Source organism: Pteropus alecto, unplaced genomic scaffold (genome assembly GCF_000325575.1).
Source record: "Pteropus alecto unplaced genomic scaffold, ASM32557v1 scaffold210, whole genome shotgun sequence".
NCBI classification, from domain to species: domain Eukaryota; kingdom Metazoa; phylum Chordata; class Mammalia; order Chiroptera; family Pteropodidae; genus Pteropus; species Pteropus alecto.
In genome coordinates this window covers 918266-936856 of record NW_006431288.1, presented here as the reverse complement: position 1 = coordinate 936856, position 18591 = coordinate 918266, and the positions used below count along the sequence as shown (strand labels likewise).

At 38.2% G+C, this 18591-nt stretch overlaps 1 protein-coding gene across 1 annotated transcript in view; it reads left to right on the top strand.

The window, feature by feature from the left end:
* The window catches only part of SNX19 (sorting nexin 19), a 38879-nt gene that overhangs the window by 11509 nt on the left and 8779 nt on the right, over positions 1 to 18591 (top strand). The window lies entirely within an intron of this gene.

Here is an 18591-nt window from a genome sequence, read left to right as displayed (position 1 = left end):
AGAATGCAAGAACCCTGTGGCCATAAGGGGAGGTAGAGTCTCTGTTATAGAAGTACAAGGCTGAAGACTGCCTGGAGAGTATTAGAAAGCTTTGATTAGTAACCTTGTTGTCTAAAGTTTTAATGGGTCTGCTTCTGTAGGACTTCTGGCATAACGAGTGAGTTACACACACTTCCTGTGATCTTAAAGTACTTCAGCTGAACTCTTCCTACACCGGGATCAATTCTCTACCCAGTTATACCCCCAAGCCCTGTACTTTTCACCTTGTTTCAATGGACAGTTCTCTTAAGTGACAAAATATAGTCACTGTGACAATAAAAATAAGAAAAACAAGGAGACAACAGGTGCTCTCAAAGATTATTTTCTCCAAAGAGCTGTAAATATTCACAACTGAAGAAGTACTTACTAACAGAGGGTGGTAAGAAATAGAACAGAACTTAGATTTAAAACTTGGATTTTATAATTCAGATTTTGTGATCCCAGCACCACTTGAATCTCCTAAAAGATTTGTACACAGATGGAGTTTTTAGCTGCTGATTTCCTAACCATGAAACTGATGCAAGCTTTGCTAAACTGAAGAAAGACAGAGAGTATCTCTGAACCAGATAGACCTATATAGTGCTTGAGCTTTGGCCACACTTGTTTTGATTTCAGTCTCTTGAGACGTCCTAGTAATCACAGAGTAAGAAGCCAAATCCAGACCTTTTCTGTTAGCCTATGGTTCATGCTAATAGGCTCTCCAAAAATAAAAGCTTCTTTTAAAAAAAGAATGTTTATCTATTCTACAACTTGTAGAAAATCCATTAACAACAAGCAGTTAAATCTTCCACACTCAAAGTTACATAGAACGAGGGAAGCTTAATAAGCTTTAATCATAAAAAAGCTAAATGGAAGAAGAGGGTGCACGTTTATATTTGCTGAGCGTGTATCATATGCTGGCACATGACCTCTGTCTACGTGTATTTTCTTACAGCAACTAAGTGAGGTAGGTAGCCCCATTTTACAGAATAAGAAAATAGTACTCGGCAGGGTCAACTAACCTGCCCAAGGTCATAGTTAATGACCCACCTGGAATTTAAAGCTGGCTGTGCACAACTCCAAAGTCAATGTGCTTTTTCCTGAGTATTACAGCCTAGAGACTGGTCTCTGAGTGAAACCCATATGTAAAATGCTGACTAGTCTCTGCCTTTAGGCACGATCTGGTCCTGGCCTTATTTCCAGTTCTCTGCCATGCAAACAATCCATTGTTGCCTGAGTGTTCTGTGGTCTGTCTTCAAACCTTTGCTCATCCTCTTGTCTCTGCCTGAATGGACTTCGCTACTCATTCTACTTCCTCCCACATGTCCCAGACTTTCCTTCTTCTTGTCTGCTTGGCCTGCTGCTAAATATCTTCCAGAAATTGAATGATAAATGTCACTTATTCTGTGAAATTGTATATTTTCTTCCACTTTCCCCCGGAACTAAGGAGCCTTCTTCTCTACTCTCATCGTTTTGGTGATAATACATATCACAGTGTAATAAAGAGATAATCTACTTTGCCTAAGCTAGTGGTCCTCAACCAGGGAGTATTTTTCCCCCGGGGATATCTGGCAATATATGAAGACATTTTTGGTTGTCACAGCTGGGAAGAAAGGCAGGAAGTTATTTCATCTAATGAGTCCAGGGTTGCAGCTAAACATCCTGCATTACACAGAGCAGCACCTTCTCCACCCCAAACAACAGTAAATTATCCTACCCAAAACATCAGTAATGCAGAGGTTGAGAAACCTTGCTCTAGACTATCAGTTCCGTATTCCTAGAACTGGCGTTATATCTCTAGCAACTTACACAGGGCTTGGCACAAAGAAGATGTTCATTAAATACTGGACAAAAGAATAAACATTTCTCAATACCTTTATACTTAAAAGTAGAATCTCCTTACGTTTTATTCAATCACTTGTGTTTCTAATTAAGGCTTCATTTCTCTTCTCCCTCTATTAGGCTTCCCTTTGCTGATCTTCCAAGTGCTTTCAACAAATGGGAAGATTCTAAAACTAGTATGTACAGTTGATTACCCCCTCTCTCTTGAAGTAATGTACATGATCAATCGGTTTTAGAACACAATAAATTATTCAGTTGGAACAGAAATATATAGATGAGTCTGGAGAAATTCAAAAAGATTGAGATTCACATATAACAAAGGAAGGAAGAAGTTTACTTGAAGTTTAAATTACTCAAAATACGAAAGGACTTGGGCCAGTACCAGATAAAATAGAAATATATTTTGGGAATTATAGGAAAATCATTGAGGTATTTTTTTGTAGCTAGGGTTCTTGAGGATCTAAAACGGGAAACTTAAATACAAGAGAATTGTGAGAATTCCAGTGCACCAGGTTGCAATACTTCAGTGGGCAATGATTATACATTCTCTAGTGATAGAAAAAAACAAAAATAGAGTGGTTGGGATGTAAAGAAGTAAACGTATTAAACATATGCATTCTAATCTAAGCTATTTCTTGATTTGATTGGTAGAAATTTGTCCAGGATGTTTTGTAGCATTCATCCCACTTTACATTAAAATGCTCCTATCTCTTTGTCCTACATAGGAATTGTTTTGTTCTTATTCCTTTATTCATTGGAAAAATATTAAGAGCTGATCAGTCGTGAACAAAAAGGCACATTCCCTACTCTTCACATATTTTACAGATTAGTGGGGGTGAGAACTGAGGGCCTTATCCATGATCACAAAGCTAATGCATAGTGTAGCCAGAAATCAAACCAGTTATTCCAGAGCCCAAGTTCTTATTCACTACAATATACTTCTACTCTGCTGTATGTAATCTCCTTGAGCTTTGGTTTCCTCATCTGGAAAACAGGAATAATAATGGTATCTATCTCCTTATGTGCATAGAATACATCCAGTAAATGTTAAGTCTTGATATATGCTCTTAAGAAAAAGGAAAGAAGGATAAAAAGTATTTTCTCTTTCTGATTTCTCCAGTTAGTGGCCTCCAACTTTGTTCTACTGTTTATGCCTACAAGATGCCCCCCACCCCATGCCAGTCTCTTATAGGTACTACTATCCTTATTGTGCCTGTCCCTCTGAGTTATACAGAATATACTTGGCTCTCTTCTCAAATTTCTTGTGCTGGCTTCACAATGTTCTTGAAGCTTCCTTAAGATGATAGTCAAGAAGTGATGAACACCTGGAGAAAAAATCCCAGTTCTCCTTCCAGAGACTCGAAGGATCTGATGCCTGTGGCCCATGGTCTCATACCAGCAAGTTCCCATGTATGTGGTACACATGCAAAAGATAGAGCTTATTTCAGGATTCAGTGTGTAGACTGAATCTTATCAGCTTCAGGATATTTATCATCCAGCAAACATTTTTTGAGAGTTTACTTTATGCAGACACTGCCGAATACTACAAGTATATTATATCATTTAATCCCATCAAAAGCCCTGTAAAAGAAATACTAAGATCCACATTTAAAAGATGAGGAAACTAAGGCTTACAAAGAATTGTGGTTATTTAATCAATATCGCAGAGCTAAAAAGTATACCATATGCAGAATTTAAACCCAGGGTTGTCTCATTTTTAGCTGTAATGACTATCTCACGAATAGACTTTTGCCTTGTGATTTGAGGGGATAAAAGCCAATCCAAAAATCTGACTCAGTAATTACATTCCCCAAGAGATTACATTCATTTTGTACAATTTAAACTGCATTTCCACGTATGTACCCTCACAACACAAAGGGCACTGCGCTATCCTGAAGTCAGTCTGTTTCTTGTCTCCGACAGCTTGCATTATTTTATTTTTAAAAAGAAGTTCATGCACTGTTACATTCTTTGGCTTTATTTGCTTTAGTAAGCAAATAAGCTGGAATTTGATATCTCCCCAAAGCTGTAGCACTGCCCCCACTACCATTACTACTCTCGCAAGAGGTGTGGCATGGGCCCAGCCAGTTCAGTGTTGACCTCTCTGAGACTATCCCCATCCTGTGACTGCTGCCCAAGAGGCAATATGTTTGTTTTCTCTCTGAAACCACAAGTATCTGAGCCATATCCTTTTGCAGAGTCCTTGGGTTCTCTTTCTTTGAGCTCTGCACTTTATAGGGGATTGTTGCCACTTCTCTGGTTATTTTGAACATATTGCAGTTAGCAGGGATGGTACACCCATCTAGATTTGGATATAGCTCTTCTTTAAAATGTTATCATTTTCTAACCTCCAGCATTATCATCTCCAAGAAGATAAAGTAATTTCTTCTGTTTCTAGTTTCGTTTACTCTCCTTGCTTCTTTAACAGACCTATATAGATAACTGCCTTGGATGCCAGGGACTTCTGCCAAATCATAAGCATTCTTTCTCTCTCCCTCCCTCCCTCCTTCCCTCTTCTCTTCTTCTTCTCCTCTCCTCTCTCCCTTCCTCCATCAAGGAAAAAAAAAAAAAGAGTAATTCAACTTCATAGCCCCTCCTTCAAAGCCAAGGTTGGAAGAGTTCTGATTTGAGCAGGCTTCATAAATCTCCCTTGATTGTTGATGGTGTGGAGAAAGTGGAGGAGGGGAGCTGAAGAGAATTTAGATACCCAAAAAAGGCATTGTTAAGTCAAAGGGGAGGCTTGCACTCATGCAAGCTCGACCTCAGCTTCTGTGCTGGGAACATCCAGTTATGTAAGAAGGAGCACTCCTTATTTGGAATTAGAGACAAAGGGAGGGGAAGAGGAGTAGGGTAGGAGTCTAAGCCAAGGGGTGAATTCAGCTTGTGCAGACTGCTCATGACTGAAAACAGAAGAAACTTGACAGTATCCCTGCATGCATCATAATCAGGTTCAGGAAGTTGGACAAGTATGCAGACATAGGCTAGGTTGGAGGGAAAGGGGGGAGATGTATTGTGCTCCAATGATGGTAGAAGGTTTGGGGCAAGAAGATCCAGCCAAGGTAAGGGATGAGATTATTATGGAGTTGTGATGTATAGTGAAAGAATGACAAGAAGCTGGACCAGTTCCCAGTTCCCTGCCTGGATTCCCAGAGCAATACCATGATAAAAATATGAGCCTGGCTAGCAGTAGAGTACTTGAATGCCATGTCCCGTGGCCCTGCCTTCCCTGAGATGGCATCAGACTCTGTCAAAAGGGCAGCAGACACATTCCTGGCATCTGTGTCAGGATTTCTTAGTTAGAGTGAGGTGGAAGAGAGAGAGTGTGTGTTGTGTGGTGGAGTGGAGGGCACATGGGAATGGAATAGCTTGGCAAAAAGAGGGAAAAAAGATTTTGTGATCTATGGGCAAAGGAGGGTAGAAAAGTATGTCAAGTCAGGAAGTATATAGAGAGGAAGAAAAAAAGAAAAAATGTGTCAGGTGTAAGGAATCCAACAAGCAGTGGACCCAAGAGAATATTAAATGGTAAGCTCTGATCCTTATGCCAGGCCATGGAATCATTTACTTACAAAAGAGATCTCTCTACAAACCATCTCCCAGGAAAGGTCAGGAGAAAATTTGTGGACAGAGATTATGGGACCATTGGCGAGTACTGTGGGAGCATTCATCTTCTCTAAGGACAATTATAAGTAGATAACCACAATCTCTTTTGCCTAAACTATTCTCTTAGATTACTTTAGAATATTAGATGTTTTCTGAGTGGAGTTCATTCAGGAGATTTTTCTCTCTGGGCGTGTCTATGTTGCAGGTAGATAAAGGATCTTTCTGTTATTGGTTATATCTTAAGGGAAACTCCAGGTTTGCCACCAAAAGAGTACAAGCAATTGAAACAGGACAGGAACTGACATTTATTAAATACTAACTATACCACATAAGCAGCTGTGTACTTTTTGTACTAATGTGCATTGCATTTCTATGAGAGACATATGTTTCCACATTTTACAGGTGAGGAAAATGATATTCAGATTAAATAGCTATCCTGAAATCATACCCAAGGTTCCACTTAAGTCATCCTGGCTTCAAAATCCGTACACTTTCTACTACTCCATACTGCTTCCCCACTGTGCAAGCTTTCTCACAAAGCCGCTAGAAAGTCCTTGTGCTTTATTCCCATCTAATCCCTCTTGCTTTCCACCTAACTGGCTTCAGGGACACATACATGTGATGGTAGCATATAAATTCATTTCCACCTGCGTATTCTGATTTTATTCTTACAGTACTCCGGGATCAGAGGTTGTATAGTCTTGCTTGGGTATCTCTGTACTACATCCTATTCCCATTCTGAAAAAGATTATCAGAGTTAAAATTCAGAGTCTTTCCCTTTGCTGCATAAACTTTTTCTTTCAATTCAGCTCTAGTGCTGTGTGGTAATAAATCTTACATCTGATCTCTTTCTATCCACAGCTTCTGTAGAAAATTGTGTAGTTTTGCTAAAATCCCATATAGAAAATTATCTCAAACTAAGTCTTCAGATTTTCCTGTCATTTATTCCCGGCCCCCTAATTACTGACTCAGGCTATTTTTATAGGTACTGAAAGTAATTTTTTACCGTGATGGCTTTGTTCAGGTTGTATTGTGATTCCTTGGTGAAAAGAATGCTGCTTGTCCCATGCCTCTCCCACTAGACCTTGGCAAAGGGAAGCTCTTGACTTCTATAGACTGGGCCAACAGTCTCTCCTACTATATGAGCAGCCTCTCTATCACATTTCTTAGGTGTCATTTATTTTACACCCATATTAGGATAAACACAGCATGCCTTTTTTATTGTGTGACGACAGTTTCTACCTGAATACATCTTTAAGGTTGTAACAGGTGATGTTAGCTGACTGGCTGTGTGCCTCTGCATGTGTTTTGTACTTCTGTGTGTGATACATGTTCTTAAATTCTCATATACTCAAACAAAGATACAGAATTGGTCATTGTAAGAGTTAAGAAAAAAGCAATATCATGAGTTATTTAAACCTCAGAACCTTTTTTGCAAGTCAAGTTTTTGGTATCTCTTGCCCATCTGTAACTAGGAACCCAGGACAGTTACACATCTTGAGGGCAGGGACTATATCTTATTCACCACTGAATGGTAAGCACCCAGATGTACACATGGAAGGCACTTAAATTTATGTTGAAGAAATGAACATCACATGCTATTCTAATGAAATCTGCTAATCACTAGTGAGAATCTCAGGGATTCTTAACAGTTCTTGGAGATAAGAAACTCAAATGTAAACTGAATATATCTTACGTCCCTCCTCCACAGCTCTATTGGGGCAACCCCAATTTCCAGAGCCATGTTTGGGCCTGAGCAAAGAGGTTTTGCCTTTGGGCTCTTCAGGCTGTCTTCCATTCTAGCGGCACTCTCCTTTCCCAAGGAACACAGGGCCCTCTTCCATCATGGGCCTTTAAGCATGTCCTCTCTGGAAGCATCTCCTGCTGTTGTGCCTTCTTAATTTCTTTCCTTCCAGATAGGAAAATAAGAATATGGGCTTTGAAGTTAGACAGATCTGAGTTCAAATCCTGCTTGAGGCTACTATCTGTGTAACTTAGGACAAGTCACTTAGCTTCTCTTTGCCTTGAATTACTCTCTAAATGTTCCTAGCTCATGAAGTTGGTTGGAGGATAAGGCATAATAAATAAAACTCTCTTGATGTATGCCTGGCACTTGGTAGCATTCAATATATGTGAGTTCTTCATCTTTACAAGCTCCATGTTCCATTTCCTTGGAGACTCTTTATTTGCTGGGGTAGTAACATCTGATGTAGAGTAGACAACATGTTTACATTTTAATGGATTTTTAGAGAGATCTTTATAGTGAGCTTGCTTTGTAATCTGTTAATAGCAAAGACTCTGTGAGACAGCCTTCTGTATCCTTCAAATCAGGGTCTCCTTCATATTATCTATGTACTCCATCCTATCTTACATGCTTAAAATCTCCCCCAGTCACATCTAGAGCAGAAACTCAGAGTTTCTTTAGAACCAGAGAACTATCCTGCCCCTTAATCCAGGTACTCCCGACTCTCTTCCTTTGTTTTCTAGGAAACTAACTTTATTTAGTTCTTGTTATAGTGGCCTCTTTACAAATAATTTTTGTAAAGTGTAAGATTTGATGCCTGTGTGTACTTATTAAGTACCTGCTATGTGCTAGCTCTTCAGACCTAATGTGGTACTATTTCTACTTTAAGGTCCTTTCAGCCTAAGAGAGGAGATAACCAATAGAATCAGTGAGCAATATTGAACAATATAAAGTAAAATGACACAGAATAGATCATAAATACAGTAAAAAAAAAAAAAATTGGGTTCTTGGGGTAAATATTAGATAGGCTTTATTTGAGGAAATAAATGTTTAAAGCTAGACTTTATAGGTATTGTTTAGACTGGTTTAGGGTAAAAATATTCCAGGCACTGAAATATTTTTAAAGAGAGGGATGGAGCTTTATTTCTACTTTTAAATAAAAAGTAACCTTTTAATATGTTTTGAATATTTTCAGCCAGCCCCTTTCTGAGTGTGTGTGCACTTAACACACAAGACAGAGAAAGGCCCACCAGGCTGTTGCTCCTTGGGGGAATTAAGACAGGAATTCTCCCTCTGGGCACCAGGAGGCGCTGCAGGTTAAACGGTACTTGGTGGGAGCCCTGTTTATTTTGCAATTATAGACCTTTGCCTTGGAGGTGCTAGCAATCAAAACTTTTCGCTACCATGCTCCATGATTCAGAGGCTACTTATCTATCCTCTCCTCGGTGCCACTGACTTCTAGAAAAGCCCAGTTTTTTTCATCTTTCATCCTTCTCCCCTCTTTTCTGATCACTCTTCAACATAAACTTGCTTCTCAGAGCAGGGTGTACTGCCAGAAGTCACCCCTTTGAGTGCATTCCATCCCTCAAGGACTCAGTGCTGATACTGATTCACTCAGAACAGTTTTGCCTTAGGAACCCAGAGTGAATCAGAGAGTCTGCAGTGATGAAACCAGCTGGACATCTGAAGATGAAAAATGTTGTCAGTACTCTCTGTAAACTGGTTGGTCCTATACTCAAGGCCCTTTTGGATACCACAGTCTTAGATTATTGTCTCACGGAGGCAGAGGTGGTCAGTGCTAGATTGCACTGCTGTTGGGAATCTTATCAACCTGTTACACAATCAAGGGCATTTCCTATTTCTCTTTGCCGTGGATGGAGGTCATTTAGCTTTTTCCTATTAACTTGGTTTTGGAGCTGCAGCCACCTGTTAATGCATCAGTTTTGGTCTTTACCTCTGTCTTTAGACATATATTTCACCAGATGCCTGTGGAGGAATAGACCTGTTTGGTACTAGAGCAGGGGGGGAGTAAAGGTGAATTGGCAGGAAGTATACTTTAATCTAGCACCGATATAATTATGGCATCAAAAGTTTTCTTGGGGGGAATTTAGCCCTCAATAAATATACAGTCCACGTTAACATGTCAGATTAGTTAACATAGTATGCTAACTGTGTAAATGCAGCTTTAGGATGTCATTGAAAGAACATCCAGCCTAAGAAAAAGTCTTACAAGAATTTATTTGAGCCAAACTGATGACAGTTGCCAGAAAGAAAAATCTCAACGGATTGAGAAAATGTGCCAGAGAATGGCAGTTTTGCATCTTATTTTTACATTAGAATCAAAGGAGGAAGTGACATAAGGAGGGTTACATGAAAGTCATTAGTGGTAGTTTAGGGAGGCAAAAGAAAGCAAAGCAGGGAAATCTCTGGGATTGGATAAAAAGGCAAAATAGGGAAACATACTTCTCTTACAGTGGTAGGTACAGGATAGTTAACATTTACAGCACATAGAGATGATATGCAGAGAACAAGATAACAGCATGATCTGTGGTCTCATGCCTTCAAGGAGTCTGGAAAAGAAAATTACTCTGACATTTCAAAGGTCTGTTATCTTAGATGCACAAAGACAATAGACAATTTAAAAGGTAAAGATTGCCCTTTGTCAAGGAAGCTACAGTAGGATGTGACTACCCATCATGATCTGCTTTTAGTTAGGAATTTTTATGTTCAGACCGACTTGTGTGGTTCCTTTGGTCTCTGGGTTCATAAGGGCTGCCACATGGGCCTCCCCTGAGCTTGTCAGGTTTAGTATGTGACCCCTTTTTCACCCACAAGGATGAGCCCCTCGACCACTGCCTCTTCTCCCTGCCTTGTTTTCTAACCACAGCATAATTTGAAAGTCTACCGTGACTTATTTAAATACAGTCCCTAATTCTTCTCTTCCAAATCATGGTTGAACGTACTCTAAATCTGTGATCAGTATTATTTGTAGGAGTTGGGGGCCTGGCCAGTCCAGTAGAGCACATACTTATCACCTGTCCCTTCTCCAATCTTCCCTCCTCTCCTGTATTGGTAGCTTTTGCCCAGAGCAGAACCCGAAGAGCCCCCTGTGAGGTAAGGTCACCAGGAAAAACAGAGGGTCTAGTTGTCGAGAGTTATTAAACTCCTGCCTCCTGCTCTCCTTTATGTCTTGCTTGTCTTCCCAGTGCTCCAGCTTTAAGCAGTTCTCTCCCTCTCCCTGCCCTTTCCCCTCCACCAGACTTGATATTCCTTTAAATGGGTGGCCATTTTAATTAGCCTTCTCCTTCTCCACCTGCTTCTCTGCCCTAGGCACTGAGAAAAGGGTCAGAATATCTACCTGGTGACGGAGAATGAGCCAGGCCATAGAATGAGCCAGACTTGCTGTTTACAGGGAACCAAAGAAAGAAAGAAGGATTCATTTTGGATCCTGCAGTCCCTACTAGTGAAAGTTTCATTGATTAGTGTATAAAGATCTAGTTTTAAGAAGGATTTCAAAAACAGTCTTCAAATCACCCATAACCCCATGGAGTCTGTCCCTCTGCAGTCTTTTTAAAATACCATTTAGATCCTTGGATCTGGTAGGATTTTTACAGAGGATCCAAAGGAATCTTTCTCTGACACATGCATAAACACACAAGCACTCTGAAAACTGCCTTCATTTTTCTCATTTGATCTTGGTTACTTGTGAAGAAGACAAGGCGAGAATTAGTCCATTTCATTAAGAAGGAAGCCAGAACTCAGAGTTCATTCAGCTTTTAAGTGGTTAAGCCAAGCTCAAACCTGTTTGTGTCTTTTCAGTGTTAAGTTTCACTCAGTACAATATACTGTCTGTGCAAAGCCTCTTCTGGCTGTGGAGTCTTTTCCTCACACAGGTGTGAATCTGTTTTATGCTCTATATTGAGGTGAAAACTGTCGTGACTTCTTCCTGACAGAGGAATCTCTTAGGCTTGGAGCAAAGGAATTGGCTGTTCCAGAGACTCTGAGGGATTCATTGGTCGTGAGAAAGATGTCCTGCTGCTGCTTTTACTTAGATCATACGAATAGCAGGCAGTCATCCAAAAAGTATGACTTTGGTTTTGCCCAGCTTTAAAGTCTATTAGCCCTGATTTTTCAGAGCTAGATTATGGTGCATTGATAGTAACATAGTATGGGGCTGAGGAAAATTGATTTGAAGGTCTTCAGAGGTATACTATATTTGTGTAATAAACTTTCAAATTGGAATCCTAACGGTGTCACAATAATCTAGAACAGATTTCGAGAGATCTCCCTTTGCAGTCAGTCTCATTTGTCCCATGAACACAGAACCCCCAGTGCCTCCCTCTCATTCTGTATTTGCTGGAAAGGTAGCCTGACCTTTGCTTTTCGTCGTTTTTTGCCATTCGGCTACCTCTTTTTCTTATTACTAGTCTTTTAAGTAATGGCTTTGGATCAATTTGATGCTATTCCATCCATCAGGGGCACTTCCCAAAATACAAGTATGACTCACAGTCTTCATAACCCCTTCGCTTTTGTTTGACTTTTAGTCTCTTTTATCTTCTGGGCCTGTTTGCCAGGAAAACTTAACAAAAACATAGGCTGCTGGCAGCTGTCTTTCTTTTCTAGAATTTATAGAGTGTGCCAGACATGAAGCATGGCTGACCCACACCCTTGCCTTCTACCTTTTTTCCCTTCCAGGGGGATGTGTAATCAGGTGTGAATTGTATAGATTATTCATGATGAATGCTTAATTCTAGTTTAACTGACTTATTACCCAGCGTACTTCTTACAACATCTACCCTACAGCTGGTGTATTGGCACACAGTTTAATTTTAATATTAGCCTAAACAAAAAATTATTAGGAAAATAAATCTGGCAGATGTTTACATAAATACATATAAAATGCCAAATACAAAGGATTTCTAGATTGTCCACTATTTCTTTTAATCTATTATTGTCCTCCTCAAGTACAAAGAATCACGAGCTTGCTATTCTGCTGCTGCTTTAAGTATTCTGATGTTCACCTTTTGCAAAGCTTATTTTGAGCTGTGTTTGTCCCACATATGGCATTAATTCACTTAGTAACTAATATTTATTGATTACCTACTCTGTGCCAGACACTATGTTAAGTGATCAAAATACCAAAAGAGACCCCAAATTACTACCCTAGGAAGTTTAATATTCTGTTGGAAGTTACCTTATAAATAAGGACTTATAGTATAAATTAAGACTTTAAAAAGAACTCTATATGTGATTCAGAGAAGGGACTAAGTAATCAATTATGAGAGGCCCGGGGAGTGCTTACAGAATACATGATATCTGAGATAGGATTTAAAGGATGAAGGAAAGTTGAGAGCAGACATTGGAAAATAGAGCATTAAAGGCAGAGTATGGTATATTTGTGGTACTCAAAGAAGAATTCGAGTATAATTAGGACTATAAGGTATGCAGCAAAATTGGCCAAAGATTACACTGAAGAGGTTAATAGGCACCAACTCATCCAGAGCCGTAAGAGTCACTCAAACAACATAGTTTGTTCCTCCTTGGGTGGGAAACCATTTACAAACAAACAAATGATGGCATGATCAGTTTTATAACTTAGAAAAAGCATTTAAATATTGCTGATTCTCTGAAAACATTTAGGAAAACATTTCAAGTCAAGGAGAAGGAGAAATCAAGAATGACTCAGTTTTCTACCTTGTGGATTAAGAAGCATAACTAATAGGACGATATATCTTTCTAAACAGTATATCTGATTTGTGATTAAAAGTCTTGTTATTAAATCAATAGATTATTATCTACTTTTATATAAAAATAAATGACACATGAGGAAGCATGGACTATATCTAATAATTTTGAGCTTCTTGAGAAAAAACTTAAGGACCTGGGGACTCAGATTGTATTTTCATCTTTTCTTCTATCTATAAGTTTTGTCTTGGGAAGAAAAAGGAAAATATAGAATGAACAGTTAACTGTGTAGCTAGTGAAAAGGGAAGGTTTTTAAATTTTCTGTACCTTGGCACATGATATATTCTTGACTACAGATAGAGCATACATAACTCAAGGATAGTAGGAAAAAGATACTTGGCAGGAGACCCACCAACTCGATAAAGAGGAAGAAGCTGGAAAAAAAAAATTGAGATATAGCTAAAACTGGATATTATGGAAAAGAGCTGAGAGAGAAGGGAAAGCAGAGGTGGATTAGAGATACTAGAATTCACAGGATAATGTAACAGAATATGAGATAGATAATAGTACTGTTTTCTATATCATAATAAAAATTGAACTTAAAATTTTAATACCAGAAGTTATCAATGAGAGTTGTAAACTAGGATTTATTCATTCAGTAAATATTTGATTGTTTATCACATTGAATGGCACTATTATGGTAAATCCTAAGGAAGATATAAAAATGAATTAAATGAGATTCCTGCTCCCTAAACCTTGCAAACTTATTCTTTTGGCACTTAAAAGAAGCTTAATCAATGTGTTTTGAGTAAATGGAATAACCAAATTAAACACAATTCCAATAAGTAAGGAAAGAATCAGCATCAAATGAAAACAGGGTAGTTAACAGTTCAGACTGAAGATGAACATCAGATTGAAAAAAATAGAGAGAAGGAACATATACTGAGTAATACAAAAAATAACAATGGAACTAATAAGAATGGTGTCCAGTAAGTTTAAACACAGAAGGAGCTGAAGTTGTGGGTAAATGTTAGGGGGAAAAAAATTTTAAAAAAAAAAATTTTTTTTAAACAAGAAGAACAATGAAAATATAGGTAAACTGTTTGCAACAGATGTTGTGGTATTAACTGGTAACATTGAGAAAGCAATTTTTCACTCATTCAACAATAAATTGGTCTGCTGTTTGCTAGGCTATTTGATTTCTCTTTTCTCCATTAAGGAAAATGGTCTAACAAGAAGCATTGAACAAACATGATTAAACTAGAATTGAAAACTAAAATAGGAATGAAAATAAGAGAGCATTTAACCTATTCTAAAGCTCATGTACCTGATCCAGATGAATTATATTCTGTGGAACTGAGAAATGTTTATTTATCATGAAGATATAAGATCATTAAGAAAATTGTCATGTGGAGATGTATTGGAGATGGAAAAATATCATGCCTTTTAAAAAATGGATGTAGGTTGTTGAATTTGACATTCATCTCTGGACATTTCTAAAACGGTTTATTAAGTATACATCTTGTGAACACTTGAGAAGGGAATGGCGAACCTTAGAAACTGGTATGCATTCAATGGGAACGTGTCCCGCCTGATAAACATGGTTTGTTTGTTTTTTAATTTCTTTAGCAGGATTATTAGACCATTAAACAAAAGGAGTGTGTTAGTTGTTACATTGTATATGTATTTCAACAAGTTTTTGCCATATTTTTGTAATACCCATGCAGACAGAATGGATATACATAGCCTACCTAGACTGTAGTACTTTTAAGTGATTTGTGGCTAGTTGAGTATATTTAGCCTAAGGCTGTATAATAAATTGATGTCAACCTGAAGGGAAATTTCTAGTGATAGAGCATTGCTCTGTTACCCTATTAAATTCTTTATCAGTAAATTTGCAAATAACTAATCTTAAAGGTACAATTAATACTCTGGATGACAAAAATCAAGATTTAAAAAGATTTCAAAAGGCTAGAATGATAGTCTAAAACCAACAAGATGGAATTTAATAGAAATAAATATTAAGGCTAGAATGATAGTCTAAAACCAACAAGATGAAATTTAATAGAAATAAATATTAAAGATAAAATATTAAAGATATATTTTTTTTAATTGCACAAGTATAAAAGGGCAAGACTAGGCTTAACAGATAGACATATAATTTTTTGTTAAAGTGTGTATGGAGAGGTAGGGTTCTAGTTGACTACAAACTCAGTATGAGTCAGTGCTTTGATTTGTACGCCCCAAAGGCCAACACAGCCTTCAGCTATAGTGATAGAAATATAGTGTCTGGTTCAGGAAAAGCACTAAGTCTCTGCATTCTTTGCTGGTTAGGGCACATCTGGCGATTGTGTTTAGTTCTGGGTACTCTGTTTTAAGAGAATAACAAAGCAGCATACACCCAGAGGATAGAACCAGGATGACAAGTGGTTCATTTCTCTCCTTCATTCATCAGACATTTATTGAGTGTCTTCTGTGTGCTCAACCTTATGGTATACTCAATTTTGAGGTTGGTGGAATCGACGATATATAGCTGATAGAAGAGACTTAGGAGAGAAATGATAGATGTATTTAAAAACACGAAGTGTTGTTTTATGAAAGAGAGATTTGACCTGGTAACTTCAGTAAACCCTGTTAACTTCAGCGGGTAGAAGTAGGAGCAATGACTAGAAGTTGCAAGGAAGTAGATTTTGGTTGCCAGTATTTAAGAAGCCTCTCTAATGAATTGAAATGATCCTTTTCAAGAATTAAGCAACTTCCTTAAAGTTGCATTCCTAATTGGTGGTGGAGCTAAGATAAAAGCCCAGCTTTCTGGATCCAGAGGCCAGAACCCTTGGCTATGCCAAGGGCTATGCCATGATACTTCACATGATACTGCTTTGTGAGGAGGTTGGATAGGGATAACCTCTACATTTTCTTCCAACTCTGAAGTAGTCTCTTATTATGAAATGTTCCTTCTAGGTTCTCTATGTTTTCATGTATGAATTGATGAGATTGGGATTGGTGACTTCTTAAGATAATTCTTAATCCTTGATTAGTAATGCTTCATTTCTTAATGTATATTTTATATCCATAAGTTGTAACAAAAACTCTTTGTGGCTGATATAGAAGTACGGAACTCAGATTCTTAAATCATGGGGTTAAGGCAGTATTTAGTCTACCCTTGAAGCATGTGTTTTAAAGATGTGGATCTGTGATTTAAAACATAAAAGCAAAAATCAAAGAAGAAATTATGTAGGCTCCATGAACCATTTTGCATTTTACAATAGTCATTGAGAGGAAGAAACAGGAGTTTCTTGCCTTTGAAGTTTATTTACTCCTCATTCTTATCCCAATACAGGGCAACAAAAGAGTCAGAGGGCAACAATGCAGGACTTTCTCAGACACAGCTGAGTGACCTGGGTCTGGCTAGTTATAGAACTGAGAAGCCTAGAGCTGAGAGCAGCCACGGAGGAACTGTATAAACACAAGAAGGGGCTACGGCAGGAAAGCAGAGGCCTGGGAAGGGAATCAGAGGGAAGAAAAGTGTTACTTTTATCAGGTGTGAAATTAGCAAAAACAGCTTCTTTAATGGGAATGCCCTGGATCCACACCATCACCCTCAAGATGGCCTTTGTCTCTACCCTATAGATTGGGGCTATTGATTTAATGAGCAAATACTCATAGTAATGCACTAGGATTGTGGCTACAGAACACAGCGTTCATGGTTTATGCCATTGTAAACATTTTACAGGGTGCTTGGGGGTAGGTGGAGGTGGGGAGTGTTTCCAGGAGGCTAAAAATGTGGCTTGGGCTTTTTTACCCCTTTTCTTGTAATTCCTAATTTTTTATACATATTAGTGCTTTTCAAACTTTTTTTAAATTTCAACCCACAGTAAATAATTTTTTTACATCGTGACCCATTGTGAACACACACAGGCACACATATACACACAGATATATATCTGTTATATCCTTATATACATACATATATGAAAAAAAGGTCCCGAAACATGAGATGCATTCTAATGTTTTCTAGTCTGTTTCTATTTAGATGTGTTTAAATGTCACAAACCACAAAGGATTATATGGCCTCAAATGCTGTTCATCCTACAATTTGAAAAATATTGTGCTATAAACACCAGTTTTAAAATGACTATAAAAGTGTCCTGATACATTGTATCCAAAAGACCCTTAGTCTAATGCAGTGATTCTCAACAGAGAGCGATTTTGTCTCTCAGAGGACATGTGGCATTGTCTAGAGACATCATTGATTGACTTACAACACTGATTGTGTTGGGGAGGGAGGCAGTTAGGGATGCTGCTAAACATTTAATAATGTACAGGACAGCCCTCCACAATAATTAGCAGTCGAAAACATCAGTAGTGCCAAGGTTGGAAAACCCTGCTCTAAGGGTAATAAAATGAGTTGACACTTCTAATCTACTGTAGATCTGTTTAGAATAATAGAAGCTTTAACCTGACCATCCTTTTTTCTTTCTTTGAACTGTATTTGGTACCTTACCATGAAGTTGAAACGTAATTGCCCTTGGGTTGTCTACAGAGGTACAGCCCAGGGGATAAAAATGGTGCAAGGAATGACTGTCTGTTATTTTCTTTGCAGACTGCACCAGGCATTTTCGTTAGAATATTGTCATTGCTCTTAGGAATATTTTCTGTGTTATGATTTCACTATCCTTGTCCCCGATCTTCTCCATTAAGCCATACTTACCCAGGGCCCTTCCTCACTCAGCCATAGCGGCTCTTAAAAAAGAAGTGAAGGAAATCTGGCTAATTAGATTAGACATGGTCTTTAAATCTTTCTCCCCTACTTATGAGATTTAATTCTGCTGTTTTGATGGGAACTGACCTTCCACTAACCTTGAAGTGCCATCTTAAGCCTAGTATTAAACTGTTTCATTTTTTAGCCACTGCTTCATTCTTCTATCTATAGCTATTTCAAACCAGGTTCTTTTGAACATGGATGAGACATGCACTCCCAGTATAATGGAAAGCCTTAATCTCCACATCCTCACTCCTTCCATGTTTGGCATCAGAGAAGCTCTTGAATGTCTCAGTGTCAATCTGTTGTTTTTTTCTCACTTTGTTGCCTATTTCTAGACCTACTAGTAAGGCTTTCATTTGCTCTGAGTCATTCAGAGATGGCCTGACCGAACAGACCCGGTTTGGGTTTTTTTCTTCTTCTTTTCTTTGGGGAAAAAGGTAGGATAGTATGAGGAAATATCCCTAAATGAAATATTAGAACTGGAATAGTAGTAGAAAAGAAAACCAATGCTATTTGAGGCTCTTCTCTGCCATATTTATTTTAGTGTATTTACCTCATGTGTCTCGTATTACATAAACAATAGCATTTGTATTTACTAAATGATTCCTTATAAATAATTCATAATAAATTATAAGAGGAGTGTGTGTGTGTGTGTGTGTGTGTGTGTCTACCTTGAAACTCTAGATTTCTTTTAGCATAATAGATTCCAGAAACTGATACTGGAAAGCTCCTGTGATACATTGGACTTCAGACACATAAAGTTCATTCCTTTCGCTTCAAGATAACTATAAGGACACAGATTTCTTTTTAACCTTCTCACTCCTATATTAAGAATAGAAAGACAACATGTGGAATAGAGAGATCAAGAGAATTAATGAGGAGGAGTTAAGACATCTGTCTCTCTGTGATACTACAAAGCCTAATCTCGCTTTCCCTA